We start from the raw sequence: 22,073 nt of genomic DNA on the forward strand, positions 1-22,073 counted from the left end.
AGGGAGAATTAAAAAAAAAAAAGTGGCCCAGTATTACACACTAGGTTTTCTGTGGCACACAATGAGAGACAGATGCCACACACAGCACTGGCACAGAGGCAGACTTGCCAATCTTCATCTCCCACTAATTTATTTTTTTTTCAGGGAGAATAAAAAAAAATAAAAAATGGCCCAGTATTACACACTAGGTTTTCTGTGGCACACTATGAGAGACAGATGCCACACACAGCACTGGCACAGAGGCAGACTTGCCAATCTTTATCTCCCACTATTTATTTATTTTTTTCAGGGAGAATAAAAAAAAAAAAAAAGGCCCAGTATTACACACTAGGTTTTCTGTGGCACACAATGAGAGACAGATGCCACACACAGCACTGGCACAGAGGCAGACTTGCCAATCTTTATCTCCCACTATTTATTTATTTTTTTCAGGGAGAATAAAAAAAAAAAAATGGCCCAGTATTACACACTAGGTTTTCTGTGGCACACAATGAGAGACAGATGCCACACACAGCACTGGCACACAGGCAGACTTGCCAATCTTTATCTCCCTGCAGTAATCTCAGAAAAGTATGGCAGGCAGCTATAAAAATGACTGCTGCACACAAAAGTGTGGACAAACAAACAAGATAGCTGTGCAGAAAGGAAGGAACAACAGGATTTGTGCTTTTAAAAAAAGCAGTTGGTTTGCTCAGCGGCGTACACACACAGCAACGCAGCTATCAGGGAGCCTTCTAGGGCAGCCCAATAAGCTACAGCGCTGAGGAAAAAAAAAAAGTAGCTTCCACTGTCCCTGCAAACAAAAGGTGGTGTTGGACAGTAGAAATCGCTACAGCACAAGCGGTTTGGGGGTGAATGCACCCTGCCTAACACTATCCCTGCTTCTGACAAAGTGGCAGCAACCTCTCCCTATGCTCAGATCAGCAGCAGTAAGATGGTCGGCGGGAACGCCCCTTTATAGCCCCTGTGACGCTGCAGAAAGCAAGCCAATAACTGCAATGCCCTTCTCTAAGATGGTGGGGACTGAGATCTATGTCATCACGCTGCCCACACTCCGCATCCACCTTCATTGGCTGAGAAATGGCGCTTTTAGCGTCATTGAAACGCGACTTTGGCGCGAAGGTCGCGTACCGCATGGCCGACCCCACACAGGGATCGGGTCGGGTTTCATGAGACGCCGACTTTGCCAAAAGTCGGCGACTTATGAAAATGACCGATCCGTTTCGCTCAACCCTACTTTCCAGCTGATGTTTTGGTCACCTATTAATGTTGGTTGTGCTTTCACAATCGTGGTAGCATGAGACGGACTCTACAACAAACACAAGTGGCTCAGGTAGTGCAGCTCATCCTGGATGGCACATCAATGTGAGCTATGGCAAGAAAGTTTGCTGTGTCTGTCAGTGTAGTGTTCAGAGGCTGGAGACGCTGCAAGGAGACAGGCAAGTACACCAGGAGATGTGGAGGGGGCCGTAGGAGGGCAATAACCCAGCAGCAGGACTGCTACCTCAGCCTTTGTGCAAGGAGGAACAGGAAGAGCACTGCCAGAGCCCTGCAAAATTACCTCCATCAGGCCACAATTGTGCATGTGTCTGCACAAATGGTTAGAAACCAACTCCATGAGGATGGTCTGAGTGCCCGAAATCCACAGATGGGAGTTGCGCTCACAGCCCAACACCATGCAATTCTCTTGCCATTTGCTACTCTGGTGCCCTGTGCTCTTCACAGATGAAAGCAAGTTCACAAAGAGCACATGTGACAGATGTGACAGAGTCTGGAGGCACTGTGGAGAGCGAACTGCTGCCTGCAACATCCTTTAGCATGACCGGTTTGGCAGTGGGTCAGTAATGGTGTGGGGTGCATTTCTTTGGAGGGCCGCACAGCCCTCCATGTGCTCACCAGAGGTAGCCTGACTGCCATTAGGTACCAAGACGAGATCCTCAGACCTCTTGTGAGACCATATGTTGATGCGGTTGGCCCTGGGTTCCTCTTAATGCAGGACAATGCCAGACCTCATGTGGCTGGAGTGTGTCAGCAGTTCCAGCAAGATGAAGGCATTGAAGCTATGGCCTGGCCCGCCCGTTCCCCAGACCTGAATCCGATTGAACACATCTGGGACATCATGTCTCGCACCATCCACCAACGTCACGTTGCACCACAGACTGTCCAGGAGTTGGCAGGTGCTTTAGTCCAGGTCTGGGAGGAGATCCCTCAGGAGACCATCTGCCGCCTCATCAGGAGCATGCCCAGGCATTGTAGGGAGGTCATACAGGCACGTAGAGGCCACACACACTACTAAGCATCATTTCTTTGTCTTGAAGCATTTCCACTGAAGCTGGATCAGCCTGTAACTTCATTTTCCACTTTGATTTTGACACTAACAAAGCAATGTCTGTATATGGAGTTTGAGTCCTACAGATGATCCCACTAATGATTAATCATTGCAAAGCAAAAAAGTGGAAAATAAAACATAACTTTTAATACACAAAAGTCGATAAAAACTAGTCACCCAAGTGAACACATAATATGGGGCCAGGTCACCACATTATATAATGGACTTTGGAAAAATGACAAGCCCTAGACAGGATTAAAAGTTTCCGACAATAAATGCGGAATCAATCTGAGATAAGGTTTGCAAGGAAGCTGTACAATAACACTGGTCAACAGCATTTTTGGTGCCAAAGATATTTCATCGAATTTAGGGTATTTTGGGGTGCTGATTCTGAATATGTCATCAGTTTTGCCAGATTGGCTCAAGTTTTTGAGATTTTTGGTATCTTATTTATAGCACTTGTTGGTAAATGCGACGCATCATCTCATTAATTTCTTTGGATTAGTACTTGAACTGAGCAGTTCTCAATATAGTTTTGTGTTAATTAGTGTTCTAAAAGTTTGTTCATAGCTTGATTTTTGCACTAACTTTATGTTGTTGTCTGTTTTCCAGTGAAAAGCATGAACTCATCAAGAAGAAGTTGTCTTAACGATCCAGACTCATTCTGTTACATTTGTGGTGAATACACACTGCCAAAACATAGAAGAAACATAACAGACTTCGTAAAAAAAGTGTATTTTGCCTATTTTGGGGTTATGCTTGGGGACCAAGACAAGTTTTGGGCACCACACATAGTGGGCAAAGCATGTATCGAATTATTACGAAAATGGAGCAAAGGACAAAGAAAAAGCTTCAAATTTGGTGTTCCAATGGTGTGGAGAGAGCCAAAAAATCATCATGATGACTGTTATTTATGGTAAACACAGGTACAGGCACATCTTCACAATGAGGGACAGGCCTTCTTGCAGATTCCATGTTACTCCCATTTTCGTTTCTTATGCTTATTGAATCCTTGCACTTGCACTGCACAGAAATAACAGTCATCATGATGATTTTTTGGCTCTCTCCACACCATTGGAACACCAAATTTGAAGCTTTTTCTTTGTCCTTTGCTCCATTTTCGTAATAATTCGATACATGCTTTGCACACTATGTGTGGTGCCCAAAACTTGTCTTGGTCCCCAAGCAAAACCCCAAAATAGGCAAAATACACTTTTTTTACGAAGTCTGTTATGTTTCTTCTATGTTTTGGCAGTGTGTATTCACCACAAATGTAACAGAATGAGTCTGGATCGTTAAGACAACTTCTTCTTGATGAGTTCATGCTTTTCACTGGAAAACAGACAACAACATAAAGTTAGTGCAAAAATCAAGCTATGAACAAACTTTTAGAACACTAAATAACACAAAACTATATTGAGAACTGCTCAGTTCAAGTACTAATCCAAAGAAATGAATGAGATGATGCGTCGCATTTACCAACAAGTGCTATAAATAAGATACCAAAAATCTCAAAAACTAGAGCCAATCTGGCAAAACTGATGACATATTCAGAATCAGCACCCCAAAAATACCCCAAATTCATTAAAATATTTTGGACACCAGAAAAAAAATTTTTTTTTGTTGACCTGTGTAATCCTATAAGACAGCAACTAACCCTATACATGCAGACGCATATAGTAACAATAGACAGTAATAGGCATATACTGTGAGAGATGCTTACTGTAACTATTAAACAAAAAAGGAACGGTCTCACCAATTCCATAAGGCAGGCATCGGAGCACCCGGTATTCTTTTGTCAGATAGATATCCGGTTAATGAAGAGATGACAGTCCCTATGTCAATCCCTATGGGGCTACAATAGGCTGTCCCCAAAGCTCCTGCCCTTACAAGGGCAGGCCACATCTACCCCTGTATACACATGCCCTGCACTCTCCCTATATTGTCCCGACGCGTTTTTTCCAAGCTCAAATCATCAGGGGAATGGCTTGTATGAGGACATTATGTGCTAATAAAAGAGGGACAAAAAGTCCTGCCACCCTCTATGCTGTCCTGCAGAGAATGAACAAGGATAGAGCCATTGTTAAATAGGAAGTGTGAAAAAACATATCACGCTTCCCATAGGGCGATCCTAATACATGGCAGCTGGAGGTGGTTAGAGTATAATGTAAAAAATGGTATCGGCGCTATGACTGCGCGCTGTATACTACATAATGTGTACATCCCAAGCGTTAACAAAAACATATAAATCCATCAGAGCAGAGAACTCATGGTTTGGATGATGTCACACGCCCGGCTCCATGTGGAGTACATACCTCCGTAACAATGGAGAAGCTTCCTGTCATGTGTACCAGAACAGGAAGTTACCGCTGCCTAGTAACCAAACTATACACTATGACAGGATAACCGCCCACTGTAATGGGCAAATCATTTCCGCAAAGAAGTGTGGGCGGTCCCGAGGAGCGGGGTATCCTCCTACGTGTCATACAGTGTAAAATAGATGCGGCCAATATAAGAAGGTTCGGTGCGGGATAGATCGCTAACCGGAAGTCACCGTATCCCGGCAACCAAGGTAAAACATGCGTGGTGCGGCAAAATAATCACCGTAACTATACAATTATACTTTGATAGGTGCCGAGATGATAGAATATATCAAACCGCACCACATGGCACGTAATATACCAAAGAATTTAATCTGTCCTGGAACCATGACAGGGAGGGACCGTAACCTGACAACCCAGATGCAACAGTGCAGGATCAAGATGGAAGCGCTGCAGTGTTAAATTGTACAGTCACCAACATTGAACATCTTATCGTGCCACATCACGCATCAGGCTTGTGTCCTATGATAGTCATAATCCGGCCCGACAGGAGTGCCCCTACCAGAGATGATATAGACACGAAAGGAAACCAGTAAGCGCTAAGTTGGAAACCATGGGTCCATATGGGTCCATAGCCAGCACATATGTAGTAAACCATGAAAAATACCCCAACCACGAGTAATGTATAAGCCATGTGATAGGAAAGGGCCCTAAGAAAAATTGCCATGGTGAGTAGCATATTATATTGTCAATATTGCGAATCCCATAAACAATATTATTATTATTATTATTTATTGTTATAGCGCCATTTATTCCATGGCGCTTTACAAGTGAGGAGGGGTATACATAATAAAAACAAGTACAATAATCTTGAACAATACAAATCATAACTGGTACAGGAGGAGTGAGGACCCTGCCCGCGAGGGCTCACAATCTACAAGGGATGGGTGAGAATACAGTAGGTGAGGATAGAGCTGATCGTGCAGCGGTTGGTTGATCGGTGGTTACTGCAGGTTGTAGGCTTGTCGGAAGAGGTGGGTCTTCAGATTCTTTTTGAAGGTTTCGATGGTGGGCGAGAGTCTGATGTGTTGTGGTAGAGGGTTCCAGAGTAGGGGTGATACGCGAGAGAAATCTTGTATACGATTGTGGGAAGAGGAGATAAGAGGGGAGTAGAGAAGGAGATCTTGTGAGGATCGGAGGTTGCGTGTAGGAAAGTACTGGGAGATGAGGTCACAGATGTAAGGAGGAGACAGGTGTGGATGGCTTTGTACGTCATGGTTAGGGTTTTGTACTGGAGTCTCTGGGCAATGGGGAGCCAGTGAAGGGATTGACAGAGGGGAGAGGCCGGAGAATAGCGGGGGGACAGGTGGATTAGTCGGGCAGCAGAGTTTAGAATAGATTGGAGGGGTGCGAGAGTGTTTGAGGGGAGGCCACAGAGCAGGAGGTTGCAGTAGTCAAGACGAGAGATGATGAGGGCATGGACTAGGGTTTTTGCAGATTCTTGGTTGAGGAATGAACGGATTCGTGCAATATTTTTGAGTTGAAGTCGGCAGGAAGTGGAAAGGGCTTGGATATGTGGTTTGAAGGAGAGATCAGCGTCAAGGATAACCCCGAGGCAGCGAGCTTGTGGGACTGGGGAGAGTGGGCAGCCATTTACTGTAATGGATAGGTTCGTTGGGGGGGTCACGTGAGATGGGGGAAAGATGATGAATTCTGTTTTGTCCATGTTAAGTTTCAGAAATTTAGCGGAGAAGAAGGATGAAATAGTGGACAGACATTGAGGGATTCTGGTTAGTAGGGAGGTGATATCTGGTCCAGAGATGTAGATCTGTGTGTCATCAGCATAGAGGTGATACTGAAAGCCATGAGATTCTATGAGCTGTCCCAGGCCAAAGGTGTAAATGGAGAAGAGCAGGGGCCCAAGGACTGAGCCTTGTGGGACTCCGACAGAGAGGGGGCGAGGTGAGGAGGTGGTGTGTGAGTGGGAGACGCTGAATGTCCGGTCTGTTAGGTATGATGAGATCCAGGATAGGGCCAAGTCTGTGATGCCAAGGGATGAGAGGGTCTGTAATAATAGGGAATGGTCCACTGTGTCAAAGGCAGCCGACAGGTCGAGGAGGAGGAGAACAGAGTAGTGTCGCTTGCTCTTGGCGGTTAAAAGGTCAGTGGTGACCTTAGTTAGGGCAGTTTCAGTGGAATGGTGTGACCGGAAGCCAGATTGTAAGCGGTCAAAGAGGGAGCAAGAAGAGAGATGGGAGGACAGTTCAAGGTAGACGTGTTGTTCCAGTAGTTTTGAGGCATAGGGGAGAAGTGATATAGGGCGATAGCTAGATACAGAGGATGGGTCAAGAGAGGGCTTTTTGAGGATAGGTGTGATGGAGGCATGTTTAAAGCTTGAGGGGAAAACACCATTTGTTAGTGATAGGTTGAAGAGATGGGTTAGGGTTGGGATGAAGATTGTGGTGAGGTTTGGGATGAGGTGGGTTGGGAGCGGGTCAAGTGCACAGGTGGTGAGATGCGATCTTGAGAGTAGAGTGGCGAGTTGATCTTCTGTAATGGTGGAGTAGTTGGTTTTGGAGGTGGAGGGTAGGGAAGTTGGGAGGAAGGGCTCTGGGGCTTGTTGACCAAAACTGTCTCTGATGTTATCAATCTTCTGCTTGAAGAATGAGGCAAAGTCTTCAGCAGAGATAAGTGAGGAGGGAGGAGGTGCTGGGGGACGGAGGAGAGAATTGAAGGTGTTGAATAACTGTTTAGGGTTGTGAGACAGGGAGGATATGAGAGATGAGAAGTAGGTTTGTTTAGCTGTGGCGAGTGCGGTCTTGAAAGTAGTGAGGGACTGTTTGAATGCGATTAAGTGGTCGTTGGAGTGGGATCTTTTCCATCTGCGCTCAGCAGCCCTGGAAGCTTGCCTCAGTTCTTTGGTCAGGCTGGTGTGCCAGGGCTGTCTGTTGATTTTGCGAGCTTTGGTATGTGTAAGTGGGGCAGCAGATTCCAAAGCTACAGCTATTGTGGTGTTATATAGAGCGGCAGCGTCATCCGCATTGTGTATGGAACTTATGTCTGTGAGAGGGAGGAGGGATTCAGAGAATGAATGTAGGTCAAGATGTTTAAGATTTCTGCGAGGGTGTGAAAGTTTGTGGGGTGGGGACTCTAGACATGGAGTGGAGAGAGATGAGAATGTGAGAAGGTTGTGGTCAGAGAGAGGAAGAGGTGAGTTAGAGAGGTTAGATAGGGAGCAGAGGCGGGTGAAGATGAGGTCCAGTGTGTGACCATCTTTGTGAGTGGCTGCAGAAGACCATTGAGTGAGGCCAAAGGAGGAAGAGAGAGATAGAAGTTTAGTGGCAGCTGAGAGGGAAGTGTCAATGGGTATGTTGAAATCGCCCATGATGATAGTGGGGATGTCCGCAGAAAGGAAATGAAGTAGCCAGGTGGTGAAGTGGTCAAAGAAGGTGGTGGCTGGCCCTGGGGGGCGGTAAATGACAGCCAGTTGGAGGTTGGAGGGGGAGTAGATGCGCACAGAGTGCACCTCAAAGGAAGGGAGGGTAACAGAGGGTGGCAGTGGGATTGGGGTGAAGGAGCAGTTATCTGACAGGAGAAAACCAACTCCTCCACCATGCTTGCTGCTGGGGTGGGGTGTGTGAGAAAGGTGGAAGCCACCGTAAGAGAGTGCAGCAGGGGAGGCCGTGTCAGAAGGGGTGAGCCAGGTTTCGGTGATGGCGAGGAAGGAAAGTTTGGTAGTAACAAAAAGATCATGGATGTAGGAAAGCTTGTTACAGACAGAGCGAGCGTTCCACAGAGCTCCTGTTAGTGGGACTGGGGAAGCGGGGGCTGGGCGAATGGGTATAAGGTTAGAGAGGTTACGGAAGTTTGTGATGGAGCGTGGATGGGAGGTAGAAATGACTGTGGTAATATGGTGAGGAGGACCAGGATTTGGAGAGATATCACCAGCAGTGAGAAGGAGCAGAGATAGTGTTAGCAGGTGGGAGCAGGAGAGAGCGTGAGGGGGCTGCCTGTGCTTTGAGACAGAGGATTGTATGTTAAGGAACAGTTCTGAGGAGGAGGTGAGATGGATGGGGAGGATTGAAGAGGAGATGAACAGTTCCTTACTTGGTGTGGGGATTGGGGGAGGTTGCAGAAAGTGAAAGATTATAGGGGTAAAAGTGACAACAAACAGAAACATTGTTTGCAGTGACTGGCCAGTTACCTTCAGTTCCCTTCAGGTTCAATTCAGGTTTTAATTCTAATGTAATCCACACTTTTAGAACACACTTCTAGAAATCACACTGCAGACTAAAGTCCTGCAGACTTGTGCTATGCAATATATGGAAAACTAAGTGCGGTCAGGTGTGGAGCAGAGAGGAGTGGTCTCTGCTCATCTTGGTCAGAGAATTAAGGGTCGACCAGATGCATACAATCAAGACTAAGTAAACAAGGTCATAAATATCACAGAGTAAGTTGGGGGTTAGCTGAAAGGCATACCATCACAATGCTAGGAGCAGGGGAAAGTCTATGCGCAAAGCTGGGTGATGTATTATGTGCGCTTCATAGGAGAGCTGGATGAACATACCATCACAATGCTAGGAGCAGGGGAAAGTCTATGCGCAAAGCTGGGTGATGTATTATGTGCGCTTCATAGGAGAGCTGGATGAACATACCATCACAATGCTAGGAGCAGGGGAAAGTCTATGCGCAAAGCTGGGTGATGTATTATGTGCGCTTCATAGGAGAGCTGAATGAACATACCATCACAATGCTAGGAGCAGGGGAAAGTCTATGCGCAAAGCTGGGTGATGTATTATGTGCGCTTCATAGGAGAGCTGGATGAACATACCATCACAATGCTAGGAGCAGGGGAAAGTCTATGCGCAAAGCTGGGTGATGTATTATGTGCGCTTCATAGGAGAGCTGGATGAACATACCATCACAATGCTAGGAGCAGGGGAAAGTCTATGCGCAAAGCTGGGTGATGTATTATGTGCGCTTCATAGGAGAGCTGGATGAACATACCATCACAATGCTAGGTGTTGTGATTCGGTTCGTGGGCTCCCCCGGTGGTCTCCAAGGTCTGATTAGTACGTTCCGTCTGGCCATTTGTCTGGGGATGAAATGCAGACGAAAAAGACAAATCAATGCCCATCCTGGCACAAAACGCCCGCCAAAATCTGGACACAAACTGGGATCCCCTGTCGGAAACGATATTCTCCGGAATACCATGCAGCCGAACCACATTCTGAAAAAACAGGGGCACCAACTGAACCATCTTAGAAAAGCGGTCACACACCACCCAAATGACGGACATCCTTACTGTTGTGATTCGGTTCGTGGGCTCCCCCGGTGGTCTCCAAGGTCTGATTAGTACGTTCCGTCTGGCCATTTGTCTGGGGATGAAATGCAGACGAAAAAGACAAATCAATGCCCATCCTGGCACAAAACGCCCGCCAAAATCTGGACACAAACTGGGATCCCCTGTCGCTGCATGGTATTCCGGAGAATATCGTTTCCGACAGGGGATCCCAGTTTGTGTCCAGATTTTGGCGGGCGTTTTGTGCCAGGATGGGCATTGATTTGTCTTTTTCGTCTGCATTTCATCCCCAGACAAATGGCCAGACGGAACGTACTAATCAGACCTTGGAGACCACCGGGGGAGCCCACGAACCGAATCACAACAGCTAGGAGCAGGGGAAAGTCTATGCGCAAAGCTGGGTGATGTATTATGTGCGCTTCATAGGAGAGCTGGATGAACATACCTGTTGGAAGAATAGAGATGCTTGTTAGAGTGCGATGGTGGCAGGTAGCAGGGCACAGTCTGTATACATCTTTCAGGTTTTAATTCTAATATAATCCACACTTTTAGAACACACTTCTAGAAATCACACTGCAGACAATAATTGGATGACAAATAAATAAGGATTTAGGCATAATGATAAAACATAACAACTGTGTAATAACAAAAAATGGCTACAAGAGAAGGCTCAGGAGACCATTCAAACAAAGCAGCTATAGTTGATTTGATTATTAAGGCCATGTGGACTCACAGTGTTTAAATAGAAAGTCCACTTGGTCTCCTGGTGCAACAGCAACTGGCCCCAATCTCCCCCCCGTATTGGTTTTTTCACCTTCTCGATGGCCATAAATTTAAGATGACTAGGTTGGCCATTATGCAAGTGGTTAACATGCCGAGAGATAGGGGTATCTCTCTTATGCTCCAGGTCACCAATGTGTTCTCCAACACGTCGCTTGAATTCTCTGATAGTCTTCCCGATGTATTCAATGCCACAGGAACAAGAGGCCTTATAAACAACTCCTCTGGTACTACAATTAATAAATTGTTTGATAGTAAAGCTCTTGCCCGTGACATTACTTACAAAGTTGTTCCCTATTTCAATATATTGGCAGGCTGTGCAATGCCTGCACTTATAACATCCCGTCACATCACTTCTAAGCCAGGTCTCCCTTACGGGGCTTGTAATGTGACTGTGAACGAGTCTGTCATTGAGAGAACGAGCTTTTCTGTAAGTGATTGCAGGAGTATCACTGAGGTACTCTGAAATATCACGGTCCATCTGTAAGACAGACCAATGTTTTTGAATGATCTGTCTCACATGATTGGCCCCATTGTCAAAGGTGGTTATGAAACGCACCCTGTCCTGATCCTGTGTCCTAATAGTGGGATTCAACAAACTTGTTCTATCCCTACTTTTTGCCTCCTGATAAGCTTTTTTAAGAGTTTTAGAGGGATATCCTCTATCCTGGAAGTTATTCCTCAATTCTTTAGCATGCAGTTCAAAAGTTGCATCCTCAGAACAATTCCTCCGGATCCTAAGGTACTGTCCCTTAGGGATCCCCCTCTTGAGATGCTCAGGATGGTGACTACTCCAATGAAGGAGAGCATTCGTAGCTGTCGGCTTTTTATAGTTTGAAGTGACCAGATTACCATTACTACCCTTCGTGATTAATATATCCAAGAACGGCAATGAGGAAGGTTCCATCACAAATGTAAAGAAAAGCCCGATATCATTGTGATTGAGCCTATCAACAAAGCTCTCAAATTCACTGGTAGAGCCAGACCAGATAAAAAAAACATCATCTATGTATCGTGTCCAAATTTCTGAGACACGATACATAGAGAAATCACCACTTTCAGGCTCATCTCTCCAAACCACAGTCTCCTCCCACCAGCCGAGGAAGAGATTGGCGTAGGCCGGGGCGAAGGGGCTGCCCATGGCCATCCCCCTCAGCTGGTGATATATTCTGCGGTTAAATACAAAGGAGTTGTGTGTTAGACAAAACCGAAGTAGTTTCAAAACAAAATGGTTGTGTTCCTGAAATTGACGTCCTCTCATTTGAAGAAAGTACTAGACCGCCTCCAAACTCTTGTCATGGGGGATGGACGAATAGAGGGCCTCAACATCGATACTTGCGAGATACGCCTGTGAGTCAATGGTGAGACCCTCGAGATGACGAAGCAAATCAGGGGTGTCTTTGACAAAAGATTGCAATGAGGACACAAACGAACACAGTATATGATCCAAATATATACCCGCATTTTGGCAAAGATTGCCAACCCCAGACACAATAGGCCTACCTTTTAATGGGTTAAGGCCCTTGTGAATCTTGGGGAGGCAGTAAAATGTGGCTGTGATGGGATGCCGTGGGAGAATGAAATCAAATTCGGTCTTATTGATTACACCACTCTCCAAGCCCTCCTGCAAAATAAGACGAAGTTCCTCGCAATACTCCCTGTTGGGAACATGTGCGAGGATCTCATAGGAGTTTCTATCAGCGAGTATGGATTCACACAATTGTTGGTAATGAACAGTATCAAGGATGACAACATTGCCACCCTTGTCTGAGGGTTTTATAGTGATGGTATTGTCACGTTCAAGATGATTAATTGCCTCCATCTCTTTCCTGGAGCAGTTAAATTTACATGACACATGGGCCTGGGAAAGAGCAGCTAGATCTGATGTCACCAGGTTGGAAAAAATGTCAATGGCTGAAAGATCACCAGTAGGTGGTGACATTTTCTGGCTTTTGTTTTTTAATTGGGTGAACGGGCCCATACCTTGTAAGTTAGGGTCCGTTTCCCCACTACTATGTAATAGTCTAACATCAGCCAACATATCTGTGGGAATACAAAGTTCAGCACAAGTGCGAGATTCCTGCTTGTGAAAATACTTTTTCCATCTTATTTTACGCAGGAAGAGATTAAGGTCTTTAGTCATCCTGAAAAGATCAAAATCACTGTTGGGAACCATTGGGGACCGTTCCTTTTTTGTTTAATAGTTACAGTAAGCATCTCTCACAGTATATGCCTATTACTGTCTATTGTTAATATATGTGTCTGCATGTATAGGGTTGGTTGCTGTCTTATAGGATTATTGTACAGCTTCCTTGCAAACCTTATCTCAGATTGATTCCGCATTTATTGTCGGAAACTTTTAATCCTGTCTAGCACTTTGATTTTGAGCATCATTCCAACTCCAGACCTCCGTGGGATATTAGTTGTGATTTACATAGATAATTTTCAGGTTTTCATTGTTCTCAACATATTCCACTATGTAATGAATAAATATTTACAACTGGAATATTTAATTCAATGATATCTAGGATGTGGGATTTTAGTGTTCCATTTTTTTTTTGAGCAGTGTTTATATGTATATATATATATATATATATATATATATATATATATATATATATATATTTATATATATATATATATACACTGTATAATGTAGAACTTAGTTTGTGTGAAATTTTGTTGGTTTGAAATATAACCAAAAATGATCCTGCTATACGTGTAGAAAGTCGTTGTTTCGAGATTTACCTAAAAATATACTCAAGTATAAGCCGAGATTTTAAGCTAAGCCCATTTTTTTAGGCTGACAGGGCCCCTCTCGGTTCATACTTGAGTCACCCCCACCGGTCTATCTCCCCTCACCCCTGGTCCATTTCTCTCTTCCCGTGGGGGTGTTTCTTACCCCCTCCTTCACAGCAGAAGTTGCGGCGGAGCAGCGTGATTCTGGCATGTATTGGGTCCCAGAGGTAGCGGCGTGCCGGTAATGTATGGAGCAAGCGGTAGCCATACGGCAGGTGGAGATTTTCAGTGCCACACGCTTTACTTCCAATGACGTCATGAATATACATCGGAAGTGAAGTGTTCGCAGCTAAAATACAGGCCACCCGCAACCTCCACCTGCCGTTTGGCTACCGCTTGCATCCAAGACTGCTACTGCTGCTCCATACGTTTCCGGCACGCCGCTACCTCCGGGATGCCATACATGACAGGATAGCACTGCTCCGCCGCAGCTGCTGTGAAGAAGTGGGTAAGAAACACCCAAGTGGAGACTAGCGGACCCAGTAGCTGCTGCATCTCCCCCCTCAGCAAATACTCGAGTCAATAAGTTTTCCCGGTTTTTGAGGTAAAATTATCACCAGGACCAGGAGGAGAAAGAGGAAGCCTCACTTCATCTCACCTGCTCAGCAAAGATTGGGTAACAATAAGAAGGTGAAGGCTGAGGAAGAGGAGGAGAAACAGGAGCTGACTGATAGCACAAAAGAGACTAGTAAACACACAAGCTTTGTCCCGTCTCTCCTATGTGGATGTTATGATCCTTGTGGCAAGGATCGCAAACTGACCTGCTAAGTAACAGAAATCCTTAGGACAAGCTCTGGGGATGTGGGAGCTATACTGACCGCAACCCTGATACTATCAATACACACTATAGGCAGCCGTGGAGCGTTACCTAAAATCCTAGACGCCTCATCACAGCCTGAGAAACTAGCTACCCCTAGAGAGAAAGCAAGCCTCACTTGCCTCAGAGAAATCACGCCAAAGTTTTAGACAGCTCCCCACAAATAATAACGGTGAGTTAAGGGGAAAACACAAACGTAGAAATGAAAACAGGTTTTTTAGCAAATGAGGCCCGCTAACACTAAATAGACAGAAGACAGCAAGGGATCTGTGCGGTCAGTATAAAATGCTATCAAAAATAATCCACGCAGAGATTACAAGAACCCCCACACTGACTCACAATGTGAGGGGCGCAACTCTGCACCCCAGAACTTCCAGCAAGCGAGAATATTACATATAAGCAAGCTGGACAGAACTCATCATATACAGAGAAACATTTTCAAGGAAATAATGAGCAAACATGAACTAGCAAGACTTAGCTTCTCAGGAGGAGACAGGTCACAAGGAAAGTCCAGAGGGATCAGAACCAGTACTGAATACAATGACAGCAGGCAAAAAGTGAAGGTCCAGGTGGAGTTAAATAGAGGCCAGACTAGCAGAAAACGAGGCAGCTGGATTCCAGCTACAGACCCGCAGTAAGCACTAAAGGCCACCAGAGGGAGCCCAAGAACAGAACTCACACAATACCACTCATGACCACAGGAGGGAGCCCGAGAACGGAATTCACAACAGTACCCCTCCCTTGAGGAGGGGTCACCGAACCCTCACCAGAGCCCCCAGGCCGATCCGGACGAGCCAGATGAAAGGCACGAACCAAATCAGCCGCATGGACATCAGAGGCGACAACCCAGGAATTATCCTTCTGACCATAGCCCTTCCACTTAACCAAGTACTGAAGCTTCCGTCTCAAAATACGAGAATCCAAGATCTTCTCCACCACATACTCCAATTCTCCCTCAACCAACACCGGAGCAGAAGGATCAACAGAAGGAACCACAGGCACCACATACCTCCGCAATAATGACCTATGGAACACATTATGAATGGCAAACGATGCTGGGAGGTTAGGAGAGGAAACCTTCATAGGAACGAAATGAGAAGACAGCCATACCAAATCCCCCACACGAAGTCAGGGACCCACACAGCGACGGCGGTTAGCAAAGCGCTGAGCCTTCTCTTGTGACAACGTCAAATTGTCCACTACATGGTTCCAAATCTGTTGCAACCTATCCACCACAGAATCCACCCCAGGACAGTCCGAAGGCTCAACCTGACCTGAGGAAAAACGAGGATGAAAACCAGAATTGCAAAATAAAGGTGAAACCTTCTGGACTCCGAAGAGACATTTAGAGCCCTTCACAAATAAGGCATTGGCACGCAGGACCTGAAATACCATCCTGACCTGCTTCACATGGGATTCCCAATCGTCAGAAAATACCAAAATATCATCTAGGTACACAATCATAAATCTATCCAGATATTCTCGGAAGATGTCGTGCATGAAGGACTGAAACACGGAAGGTGCATTAGAGAGCCCAAAAGGCATCACCAAGTACTCAAAATGGCCTTCGGTCGTATTAAATGCCGTTTTCCATTCATCGCCCTGTTTTATACGCACAAGATTATACGCTCCTCGAAGATCTATCTTGGTGAACCAACTAGCCCCCTTAATCCAAGCATACAGATCAGACAGCAATGGCAAAGGATACTGAAATTTGACCGTGATGTTCTTTAGAAGGCGATAATCTATACAAGGTCTCAGAGAACCATCCTTCTTGGCCACAAAAAAGAACCCCGCACCCAAAGGGGACGAGGACGGGCGAATATGCCCCTTCTCCAGAGACTCCATTATATAACTCCGCATAGCGGTATGTTCTGGTACAGATAAATTGAAAAGTCGTCCCTTAGGGAACTTACTACCAGGAATCAAATTTATAGCACGATCACAATCCCTATGAGGAGGTATGGCACTGGATTTGGGCTCATCAAATACATCCTGGTAGTCCGACAGAAATTCAGGGACTTCAGAAGGAGTAGAAGCAGCAATTGACACCAAAGGAGCATCGCCATGAATTCCCTGGCAACCCCAACTTGACACAGACATTGCTTTTCAATCCAGGACTGGATTATGAGCCTGCAGCCATGGCAGACCCAATACGACAACGTCATGCAAATTATGTAACACAAGAAAACGAATCACCTCCTGATGTGCAGGAGTCATGCACATAGTCACTTGAGTCCAGTACTGAGGCTTATTCTTGGCCAATGGCGTAGCATCAATTCCCTTTAGTGGAATAGGAAATTGCAAAGGCTCCAAGATAAAACCACAGCGCCTGGCAAATGACAAATCCATCAAGTTCAGGGCAGCACCTGAATCCACAAAAGCCATAACTGAGTAGGATGACAGGGAGCAAATCAAAGTAACAGACAAAATGAATTTGGGCTGTACAGTACCAATGGTGACAGATTTAGTGAACCTATTTGTGCGCTTAGAACAATCAGAGATAACATGAGTAGAATCACCACAGTAAAAGCACAACCCATTCTGACGTCTGTGATTCTGCCGTTCAATTCTGGTCAGAATCCTGTCACATTGCATAGACTCAGGCTTCTGCTCAGAAAATACCACCAGATGGTGCACACGTTTGCGCTCCCGCAAACGCCGATCAATCTGAATGGCCAACGACATAGACTCATTCAGACCCGCAGGCGTGGGGAACCCCACCATAACATCCTTAATGGCTTCAGAAAGACCCTTTCTGAAAATCGCTGCCAGGGCACACTCATTCCATTGAGTGAGCACAGACCATTTCCTAAACTTCTGACAGTAAACCTCTGCTTCATCCAGACCCTGAGAGAGAGCCAGCAAAACCTTTTCTGCCTGGTCTATTAGATTAGGTTCCTCATAAAGCAATCCAAGCGCCAGAAAAAACGCATCCACATTTAGTAATGCAGGATCTCCTGGCGGCAGAGAGAAGGCCCAATCTTGAGGGTCACCACGTAACAAAGAAATAATAATTTTAACTTGCTGAACAGGGTCACCAGAGGAACGAGGTCTCAGAGAAAGGAATAATTTACAATTATTTTTGAAATTCAAAAACCTAGATCTATCTCCAGAGAATAACTCAGGAATTGGTATTTTAGGCTCTGACATAGGACTGTGAACTACATAATCCTGGATACCTTGTACCCTTGCAGTGAGATGATCCAGACTAGAGGACAGACTCTGAATGTCCATGTCTGCAGCTGAATTCTGAACCACCCAGAGATTAAGGGGAGGAGAGAGGCTAGCCACACTGCAGAGGAAAAAAAAAAATGAACTCAGGATCTCTCTTATCCCTCTTTTGCAATGCATTAACTCTTTTAAGGCCTGCTGTACTGTTATGATCCTGGTGGCAAGGATCGCAAACTGACCTGCTAAGTAACAGAAATCCTTAGGACAAGCTCTGGGGATGTGGGAGCTATACTGACCGCAACCCTGATACTATCAATACACACTATAGGCAGCCGTGGAGCGTTACCTAAAATCCTAGACGCCTCGTCACAGCCTGAGAAACTAGCTACCCCTAGAGAGAAAGCAAGCCTCACTTGCCTCAGAGAAATCACCCCAAAGTTTTAGACAGCCCCCCACAAATAATAACGGTGAGTTAAGGGGAAAACACAAATGTAGAAATGAAAACAGGTTTTTTAGCAAATGAGGCCCACTAACACTAAATAGACAGAAGACAGCAAGGGATCTGTGCGGTCAGCATAAAATGCTATAAAAAATAATCCACGCAGAGATTACAAGAACCCCCACACCGACTCACGATGTGAGGGGCGCAACTCTGCACCCCAGAACTTCCAGCAAGCGAGAATATTACATATAAGCAAGCTGGACAGAACTCATCATACACAGAGAAACATTTTCAAGGAAATAATGAGCAAACATGAACTAGCAAGACTTAGCTTCTCAGGAGGAGACAGGTCACAAGGAAAGTCCAGAGAGATCAGAACCAGTACTGAATACAACGACAGCAGGCAAAAAGTGAAGGTCCAGGTGGAGTTAAATAGAGGCCAGACTAGCAGAAAACGAGGCAGCTGGATTCCAGCTACAGACCCGCAGTAAGCACTAAAGGCCACCAGAGGGAGCCCAAGAACAGAACTCACACAATACCACTCATGACCACAGGAGGGAGCCCGAGAACGGAATTCACAACAGTGGATTAGCTAAGGATGGGAATGAGGAAGAAGACATGGTGGAGGAGGAGATGGAGAGTAGTCATCATGGTGGAGACAGGGAAGGGTCAGCTGTTGTGACGTTGAATTTTACAACACCCTCCCAGCATCCATGCCCTGATGACTGGATATCTTTGACAAGGAGGGAAAAGTTTTTATGATGTTCAAGCAATGCCTGGCCAGCAAAATCAGAATACTCCCTAATTCCTCTGTGACCTTCAGCTATTGGGTCACAAAGCTGAACTCCTATCATGAGCTGTCCCTCTATGCCTTTGAGGAGTTGTGTCGCTATACCGCTAGCATCTTATCTGAGTGGGTTTTTAATGCCACCAGAGGGGTCATAACAGACAGGTGCTTTTGCTTATCAGCAGAAAGTACAAAGCCTGGATCAGGCCCGACTTTTCTCCCCTGAAGACGGCAACGCAAAACAAGCATTGGGGTTTGCTGCACCTCATTTGCAGGTAACGAATAATGCACTCTGCGATTTATATACTTATGGGTCCTCTAACATTTTACATTACTACTGGAGTCTGATGGGCTGGTTATGTGACTGATACAATGCCTTTAATCTGTTTAGGATTTTTCCCCTGTGATATTGGGCATTTTCCATGTAGCTCTGTATGAATGTCACCATTACTTTTCTCCTAACTGCTTGATTATTCTACTCCTGCACAATACCATATCGGTAGGAATATATTGTTATGCTCCACTTAGTTTTTTTGTTTAGTGCTATCAGTTCTCCCCTTTTGTACAGTTGTTTTATACTTACCACTATATTAAGTCTGTAGACCCTATATGTTCCTGTTCATATGACAGTCCATGACTCTTCTCATTTTTTAAATAATTTGTGTAATTTAATATTTCAATAAAATGTATATTCTTAACTGTATGTGTTAATTCTCACTTCCATTTTTTTGATGGCCGATTTTCTCTTTGATTACCAACATTTTTGTTCTCAGCAGCAATGTGGTAGTCATAGATGCTTCCAGTGGTCTTCCCCATGCTGTAACACTTTCATTCAGCACTTTTCTCCATCCATTTCCACATTTTCACTTTGTAGGGTATGCTAGAAAAATGCTCAGATTTCCCAATGACTCCCTTAAAGGGAACCTGTCACCCTCAAAATCGAAGATGAGCTAAGCGCACCAGCATCAGAGGCTTATCTACAGGCCTCCCATCTTCTTTCGATGACGACTTCTTCTTGTCTTCACGCTGTAGCCCCGGCGCTGGCATACTTTGTCTGCCCTGTTGAGGGCAGAGCAAAGTACTGCAGTGCGCAGGCGATGGGAAAGGTCAGAGAGGCCCGGCGCCTGCGCACTGCAGAACTTTGTTCTGCCCTCAACAGGGCAGACAAAGTGCGCCGGAGCCGGAGCGTGAAGACAAGAAGAGGACATCATCGTAAGAAGATGGGAGGCCCCGGACCAGACCGCGACGCCCACCGCAGCGGGACCACACCAGGGTGAGTATAATCTAACCTCTTTTTCTCATCTTTCAGGATACATCGGGGGCTTATCTACAGCATTACAGAATGCTGTAGATAATCCCCTGATGCTGGTGGGCTTAGCTCATTTTCGATTTTGAGGGTGACAGGTTCCCTTTAACACCCAATACTCAAAACAAACACCCAAATATTAGAACTTGCTTGATTCGAGTAACAAGCATCTGAGCATTTTAGTGCTCGCTTATGTCTATTGGTTGGTATTTTCATTTATCCCTGTCTGTATTATTTTCTATGTCTGATTAGTGTGTTCCTATACACTTTGGCTTCTCACTACCCTCGGTGGGGGAGGTGACAGATCAGCGAAGATATAGGAGCATAGCAAGGCACGAGAACCCGGAGTGTGCACCTTCAGGAGTAATTCGGGGGACAGGGTAGACCAGGGCACCCATAGTTCTAGAGACCTGGTAAGCTCCCAAAGTCCCAACATCTGCGTAACATCTGGTCAGCAAAAAACTCTTCCTCCCACAAGCCTAAAAAGATGTTATCAAAAGTAAGTGTGACATCCATTCCTATCGCAGTACCTCACACACAGGAATCCTGTCAGCAGGATTTGGATAAGTAAACTAAAGGCATTTGTGGAACCCCAGGAGTTCGGGTACCACAATGGTACTGTCTTCCTCTCGGGTAGGGTGATGCCATGCCTGGAAAAGAGGAGAATCCCTTTGACAGGTAACCTGTACATTCAACACGTTCTGACTCCAGGCCAGAAGGGGGAGCTCTAGACCCAGTGTCATAGGAAATTCCCTATATACATTCTGGCTTGGAGGAGGAGTTAGTTAAGTCTGTAGGGACAGTGAAGGAGGAAAGAGCACAGGAGAACTAAGGAGCTGGAAGGGAGCTGTGACTGGGCTCCATCCAAACTGAAGCACAGGAATAAGGACTTCATGCCCCACAGCAGAAACCAGAGAGCAGGAGACTGAAAGTGACTTTCCCACATCTACACCCTAAGGTACAACAACACACAGAGCCTGGAGTCACTGTGGATAGAGACCCCTATAAAATGGCTCACATTGCCTGCCATGCAGGAACAGTCTCAGGATGGAGAGTGAGAGAGGACCTTGAAAGAAACCATAGGCAGCAAGGGACTATTATACAGCGCATAGTGAAAGGCTCCCAATCGGACCTGACAAGGGAAGTTCAACTCGTTTCCAGGCTGCCTGGAATCCACCGTCACCTGTTGCTGGTACCCTGGACTGTGGCCATAAACCACCAGTAAAACGGGTAAAAAGACTGCAACCTTGTGTCCTCTGAATATTTCTGGCACCACACTATCATTTCCAAACACAGCGGGAGCCCTGGGGACCCTGCTTCACCTGTGGGAAGCCATACCATTTTTGCTGCAGTGCCATCACTCCCCAGAGGATGCCTTTAAGCAGCATCAGTCACCCCTGACCGAATACCACAGGTGGCGTCACAAACATTCCTTATTCTAAAACCCCTTTAAAGACATTCACTTTAATTTGGACTCTCAGGGCCACGGACCGGGTCACAGCCACCGGGACTTCCCCTTTAATGACCACTGGACCCGATACCGAGTAGCCCTAGGCCCTGACGGACACTCCACATTGTCATGTTGCTACTGTTAAACTGATTAAAATGATACCTGCTGTGAAGAAATCCATCTTGTGGTTCTTGTGTAATCAGTGTTAGAAGTTTTCAGTTAATGAGATTCTCGTGCTGTGGGGTAGGACTGTAGGCAGAGTCTCATCTTGGTGCTCTAGGCCAGAGAAACCAAGAAGAAGCCTGCCCCGAAGCATGAACAGTGTGCCCGTCTCTCTGTCTCAATTATGAGGAACATGTTTGTGCTTCGGGGCAGACCTGTGGGCATGTCTATTTTTGGTTTCTCTTAGCAAAATCCTGCTGACAGGTTCTCTTTAAATAGGATGTTGATTACCGTTTGTTACCATCCATTTTCCCCTAGTCAGATGGGTTGAGGTCTCAAGGTGATTATTAAGGCTCTGTTTGTATAAAAGAAGTAAAAAAGGGATTCAATACAGGCCTATGAGA

The sequence above is a fragment of the Ranitomeya variabilis genome, chromosome 2, assembly GCF_051348905.1.
Source record: "Ranitomeya variabilis isolate aRanVar5 chromosome 2, aRanVar5.hap1, whole genome shotgun sequence".
NCBI classification, from domain to species: domain Eukaryota; kingdom Metazoa; phylum Chordata; class Amphibia; order Anura; family Dendrobatidae; genus Ranitomeya; species Ranitomeya variabilis.